Here is a 7,564-nt window from a genome sequence, read left to right as displayed (position 1 = left end):
CCTGCTGTAAATGAATCCTGCTAATTTGCTGCTGACTCAAATGAACTGCGTCACATGACTCCATCACATGACTCTATCAGCTGACGCAGAGAGACGCAATAACTTCCATTTCCAAAAAGACGTCTCTATGTGTGAACCACAGAGAAGGCCATTACTGCAAATACTGAACAAAACCAGAAGAAACATCTTACTGCACTCACTCAAGAAAATGATTTTTTGCAACTCTGGTGCTTTAATAGGTGCATCAGTTTCTTCTGTTCATGTCTAAAGATATTTTTAAAAAAGGAAGTCAGAGCAGGAGTTTTATTGTTCCAGCTAAGCAATGTGTGGATATCATAGCATAAAACATTAAACACCTTCATGAATGCAGAGAATAACCCTAATCCCATATCTGACAGCCTACAGGCCTCCAGTGCATGCTGGGAGGAGATTGAGGTATGTGTGTTAATTTGGTCACATGTGCCTTAAGTGAAACAGCTGCTGATTTCAGACGTTGGCGTTCACGCAGCATCAGCAACAGGCTTTACATTAAGGAGCTCACAGGAGTCAAATAAAGCTGACACAGAGGAACAAACTCTTCTTCTGTACAAACAGATTTACTGGTTTCACTGAAGTTAGTGAGGAAGACAATGATACTGGTGCATCTCTTGTTCTTACTCGCGCTTCAACATTTGCTTCAGTAAATTTAAAGGTTTCAGAAGTTTCACATAATGCCCGAGGCAAAGATTTTCGTTTTATTTCTCAGATGATCGAACACATAAAAGTGTGAACAGTCACATCTTGACTCTTTCTTACTTCCTGTTTTCTGCGTTTAATCTTCTTCTCCTTTTTTGTTCCTCAGTTTTAAAACACATTAAGCTGGCTTCAGGATTATTGTGGTTAAGCACAGATTAAAGCAAAGCTCAAAAACTCCAGGTCACATGTTTATGTGTCTTTATCTTCATGGCACGGGTGCGTTTACCCTTAAAAAAATGTTTCAGCATAAAAGCCTTAAACAGAGGTCACGCTGGAGATGTTGGGTCTTTACTCGTGGTACCAAACATCCGGCTGGGATGAGACTCCACCAGTGGTGTGATGGGAAAGTTAAAGACTCTGCTGTGACCTCAGTGAAGGAAGATGTTTCCCTGTTTCCTGTCACCAAGTTCTGTTGTTTACATGTTGTTCTGTGACTACAGCAGAGAGTTTGCCTCCTTCTTGGTCAGAGACATGCAGACTGTTATTTGATCAAAGGCTCATAAAACCTACAAAGATAATCTGACTGTACAAACTTCAGTTTATTTAAGCACATCAGAGCTGGTCCACCAGCAGGAACCTTCAAACCTGGAGACAGTGTAGTGTCTAATAAGAGCATCAAACATGAGAAGAAATCAGAAAATCACATCCTTTTAGGCAAATTTCATAAAAAAGGAGTGAAGTCAAAGGACTCATTCAACAGTGACATTTACTGCTCTCTAAATCACAAAGACTGAAATTAAATCTCACAACATAATCTAGCAAAATTGAGACTGTTTAGTTCATAAATACTTAAACTACCTGAGGTTTAACTGAAAATATACCAAGTAAGGATGATAAACAGTAACATAGTCTAAGGGCGAAGAAGCATACTAAAGCTTGATGTCCTAGTTACCACATCAGGTGCACTCTCTTCATTATTTCTTCCCCTGCTGTGGGGTACCTTCCCTCCAGGCAGGATGTTGGTGCTTCAGCACCACAGAGCAGTGTGAGGATGGGTGAACTGAGCTGAGTCAGCAGCTGAGGGACAAAACAGGAAGTCACTGTTGCTTCCTAACAGTCAACCAATCACAGGCCTCACACTGGACAGACGCTCAGACTGGAACAAACTTCCTCTTCCTCTGAGATGGGTTGATGGTTAAATATTTTTTCTATCTGGTATGTTTTCAAATATCGTGAAGTCACAAGCAAAGGGAGAACACACCAGGGTAAACGTTTAACACTGAAATTATTAATCAAATAGACAATGTGATGTTTTTGTATTGCATATATGGTCAGAAAAGGTCCAATTTCACCTGTAGGCAAGTGCAAGTGACAAATAAAGACTTCATTCATTCACATGCCAATTTTAATTGTTTAGAACTGTCACGTGTCACAGCTCTACAGAGTGGGCAGTCGTGATGAAGCCGTTCATCTTCTTTGTAGATTCAAGCTGCTGTTCACATTCTGTCCACCAGATGTCACCAAAGAGGACTATGTTGGAAAACCTCGAGTAATGAAGCCTTTTTTAAAATATAAGCTTCAGAAGGTTTCATGTGGACAAAGATATCAAAATGAGGGATGCTGTCAAACTTCAGCGTTACACAGCTGTGTATGTCTAACCAAAATTTGGTTGAATCAGTTCAAGAAAAAAACAAGAGTTGAAATGTTTCACAAGCTCAATCACAAAAGTAACACAGGTCCACCTCAACTTTGAGTCTTGTTTTAAGAAGTACTAAAACGGGGTAAATATAATAAATCAACTTTACATGCATTTTCTTAATTTTTGGAGAAATGGGTGAAACACATTTAGAAAAAGCCTTTTTATATAATCGACTTATCCCCATTAAAAGCTTGCAAATGTTTTCCTGAGTCAGAATGATGGAAGAATGGATGAATTAAAGGGTAAAAACCAGCGTTAGTAAAAAAGTTGAAAACTTACAGTGGTTTGTCCTTTGCTGCAAAGGAAATATATATATATATATATATATATATATATATATATGATTTTGCATGTGTGTAATATTAAGTTATATATACGTTTATATAAGTTATATATATTGTTTATGTAGCCTGGTCTCAAATATCTATTTTAGACACTACAGGTTAAAAGGATATAAATATTGTCATGTAAAAACTTTATTGTAAATATTTCATATGTGTTTAAAAAAACAAAACAAGAGTTCAAATGCATTAAAAATGTGTTTAAAATCACAATAAATAGAAGTCAATTATAATTTAAGTGTTCATGGAGTTAAAGTTACAAGAAACCCAAAGGTTTGTTATCTAATGTAAAACAAGGAAAACTTTGTATTTGCTTCAAGTTGTTTTACAAGCTCATTTTGGGTTGTCAATCTTGTATTTGTTTTTATCCCATTGGTTGATGTAAACCTATTGTCCAATCAGACGTAAGGAAGGCGGGATCTAAGTGAGGCGAAGAAAAGAAAAACTAAGCTAGTGAGAGTCGGCAGCAGCACGTTACCGGAGGAGGTTGTGTACCAGAGCTAACGGGAGAATAGTCAAAACAACAGCCGTGGATGCAGAGTCTACGTTCCTGTTATGGACTGTTTTGCCCTGTGATGAGTGAGTACTGAATGTGGAGTTAGCATTGAGCTTAAACGGAATGTATAAGTACTTAAAATGTATGATGTTAATCGCGAGTTAGCATGTTAGCATTTTAGAGCCTGTATTAGCTATTAGGGGTGCAACGATACACAAAATTCACGGTTCGGTTCGGTTCGATACTTTGGTGTCACGGTTCGATATTTTTTCGATACAAAAAAATGTTCATGCCTTTTTAATTTGTCATTTATTAAAATTATAAATATATATTTTAACTCAAAAGTACAGTTTTTAAATTGTGCGTGTTTTTTATTTTGACAGCGAATGCGCACCTGCGGACCACTTATGTGCAGCCCTGGTTATTTAGCTTGTCATATTGCAGCCACAGAAATTATTTTGTCCATGAAACCATAAAGCTGCACTTTCTTTTTGCCTTATAGTCTGATTTGTCATAACTTCTCCGTTTTGTGGTAAGCTTTTCTTTGGCTGTCACTTCTTCACCCTGACCTGTCTTATTTGGCTCAGCAGAACTGAAATGCTTTTACACATGCACTCACATAAGCTCAGCGATTCTCTGCGCGATCAACCTCTCACATGTTTAAGCTGCGGGAGATTTCACTTGTCATGTTTGCATAGTAAGCTAACGATTAATAAGACGATGTCAGAGGAATTGGTGCACAAATTATCATCACTCACAGATCATTGCTGTCGCTCTCTACACACAGTTCGCACGATTGCAAAGTGAAAGCAAAAAAACAAGCGCAAATTCAAACGCGATTTCAATGTGTCACATATTGACAGTGGCTCACCGATGCCAATGACATAATTACCCAGCTACATTTCTGAAAGAATGCAAAAGCATTGACATATATTTTTCCTTCCTACAATAGCCCGACGGGCAGGGCAGAGATAGATTTTGGTAGCCCGACTGAAAAAAATCGCTAGCTCCAGGACGTCGGGCTAGCGATATTGTGAGCCCTGTATCTGATTGAGGAATCACTCATCTTTGGAAAAGAGAGTTTATTACAGAGAAATGTCTCTTTCCAAAATAAAAGCTATACTATCCGCTTCTTCTGGGCAATATTCTCAGCAGCATAAGGAGAATCATGTGCTAACAGCTGTCTAAATGACTCGGCTAAAGTTAGTAGCATGCTTGTTGTTTTGGTCTTTGCACTAGGATGATGTCGGTGTAAATGTGCAGTCATATTCGTTGTGTTCCCACTAGTGCTTTCAGGTTAATCTCGTTGAAATGACCTTAACGCCACAACACGGCAAATCTCCGTTAACGAGCTACCGCCGATCGCCCCGTGCATGGGGCTAGACGGCCAACACGTTAACGAGCTAACTGCGCTAACACACTAGTTCCCACCCATGTAATTGAGCATTGCATGGCACATCCAACATACTGTTTTACTTTAGTCCATGACTCGCTTACCTTCAGGGTCATACGTCACATGAAAACCAAAATAATTCCAAACGCCAGATCTGAATGAGGGTGGGGGAGGTCCATGTGTCTTGCTAGCTTGCCCTGCGCTCTTCCTTCTGACTATGCTGTCTGTGTTGAGTGCTCAGTGGATCTGCGCTCGACAGTGCAGCCTAGGCGGAGTAGTCGAACGCAGATTCACTGAGCGCTCAACACAGACAGCATCGTCGGAAGGAAAGTTGATAAAATAAATTACAAATGTTGTATTGTTCGATACATATGCGTACCGAACCGAAAGCACTGTATCGAACGGTTCAATATCGATACGAATATCGTTGCACCCCTATTAGCTATGTATGCTGAGTATGTAAGCTACAGATTACTCTATGGAACTAAATAGTAATCTCTAATGCACAGTGGACCGAGAGGAATTCTCTGGACCCTTCTGCTGTGGATAGGATTTCCGTGGGTTTGTCCCAGTGTGCTCAGCAGCCCATGTATGCCGCTAATTCCGACCACGTTGCCGAGTGGAGGCCGCATGGTCACAAACCGAGCCTGCCCCTCAGCTTGTCCTCGCACTTAGCCCGAAGGATTTGTGAGTAGCCACGAGCACGTGCGTTTTGTTTTCTGCTTGTTTATCAAGCGAAGCGGCCATTTGTGTGTTTTCTGGCCCAACGAGCCCGAGCAACGATCAGGCCTGCAACGGTTTCAGTAAATGAGCTCTAAAAGGTTACAAATTTGAACTGAACTTAAAAGGGGAATATCTTGGATAAATGTGTTGTTTCCAAAACATTGACTGTGAATTGTGAAGAGGAAAAAACCATCCAATTGAATTGTAAGGAAACACTTCAGAACTGGGAATATTGTATTTTTTATTTTTATTTAAATCATACTTTGTTTTGACTAAATCTTACATGTTGAATTTAAAGTTTTGTGTTGTGTCATATTTATAATTTACAGAGTTTATAAGTGATAAGGGTTACTAAAGGTAAAAGAGAGGTTTAACATGTTAGATAAATTCATTATTCTTAGTGAAGATTAGACAGAACTCCTTATTTTCACTAAGTGGAGGCACCGCCAACATTAAGATTTCTAAGTACAAAGGTTAAAACTGGTTAGCTATCGTTTCTCCTGTTTACCAATAAAATAAGTAACGTACCCAGGGCCCCGCTCAGAGTACTATCACCATCTTAACCGAGGGTTAATCCAGAGCTACTTGAGTTGGGTGCTACATTTAGTATTTTTTTTTTTTTTTTTCTGGAAGTGACATCAGAAACAGCAGCATGTGACATCACGTGATGGCGGAGCTTCAGTTCATCCTTTGTCATCCTTTTTTTTTTTTTTTTTAATAGGACAGGGGGAAAGAATGAAAGAAAGAGGGGGAGAGGAAGAAAGAAAACCAAAGGGGAGAAGAGACGGTGAGAAGGGGGGGAAGAGAGAAAAAAAAAAAACTCCTGGGTCACCTGTATGGAGAGAAAGAAAAACAAAAAAAACAGGGGAGACAGCAAACAACAAAGAGCAACATAATAAAAAAAAAAAGCACCATCACAATAAACTAGCTAGTCATAGATATCAATAGTTACTAAATAATAAACGATATTGTGCAGCACGCAAGATAGACAGCGCACAGTGTGCTTTGAGGCAGCAGCCAAGAAAGCTGTAGTCCGCGTCTGTGAATACCCATGTGTACACCTGTGTGCATACCTGTGTGGATCAGCATGCTTGCATTCCAAAGGTTTCTCCATGTAATGATCTGCTAGAGAGTGTGGGGAGCCACAGCCCTGTCCTCTATGGTATCAAGCAGGTATGGAGGAGATCAAAACTCCAGACATCCAGAGGCCCCCAGAACACAAGAGACCAAGGAAGACCCACAGAGGGGCAGCCGCGCCACTGTCCCAGTAAGAGCTGAGGAGAGTCCCAGATGAGGGCTCACTCAGCAGCCGCGGAGCAGAAGTCAGGGGGAGTTGCAGTGACGCGCCCGTGAGCTCCGCCGGCAGCCAGCTGTGCCTGAGTGACCGAGCCCCAGGCCGAGAGGCCGGGGGCACCCCACCTCCAAAGTGGCCCGAGCGAGCCCCAATAAGCGGCCGCCAAGGAGTGAGCCGGTGTGTACCCGGACGCCCACCCCCAGATACAAAGAACCACCAACGCACCGATACCTGAGGGAGTCCGCCACCGGCAGGGGAAGTGGTGGTGGGTGGAGATAGGCCTCCAAACCTTGGAGGGCCCGAGATGTCCCCCAGTCTGCCACATACTCCGAGGGTTGTCAAACTGTTGCTCCACCCTGTCCCTGTACTCACGTTTGGCTGCTTTGATTGTCTTCTGGAGTTGGTAATGTGCATGTTTGTAATCCGATGTGTTCGCGGAGGCAAAAGCGGCGCTCCTTGCCGCCAGTGCCGTGCCCATGTGCCGCAGACTGAGTCTGTGTACTCATCAATGTCATTAGCAGCCACATGAAACCATTCCCAGTCCTCGTGATCAAAACACTCCCGCAGCGTGGACTCTGATTGGTCCAACCAACGGTGCACCGCCCTCAGCGTTGGAGCTTCATGTTTCAGCTTTTGCCTGTAGGCGGGCAGGAGCAGGATGGAGCGGTGGTCTGATTGGCCGAATGAGGTGTGGGGGAGGGCTTCGTACGCATCCTGGAAGGAAATGTAGCAGTGGTCAAGTAGCCGGTCTCCACGAGTAGTGATGGTAAATTTGATTCTTTTAACTGAATCGAGTTTTAATGAGTCACTCACCAAAGTGAATCGATTTTTTTGAGTCATTTGATTCACTGAGTCAGTTGACCAGAGAGTGCAAAAAATGTACATTTTCACTCAAACTTAATTTGTTTCTCTTTTCATGTAAATCCTACTGCTAAGATGAATG

Source organism: Mchenga conophoros, linkage group LG3 (genome assembly GCF_057382185.1).
Source record: "Mchenga conophoros isolate Kocher_MC1m ecotype Shallow Benthic linkage group LG3, M_conophoros_male_GT1.1, whole genome shotgun sequence".
NCBI lineage: Eukaryota > Metazoa > Chordata > Actinopteri > Cichliformes > Cichlidae > Mchenga > Mchenga conophoros.
The sequence above is the reverse complement of the archived record's forward strand: the minus strand, read 5'-3'. Positions refer to the sequence as shown.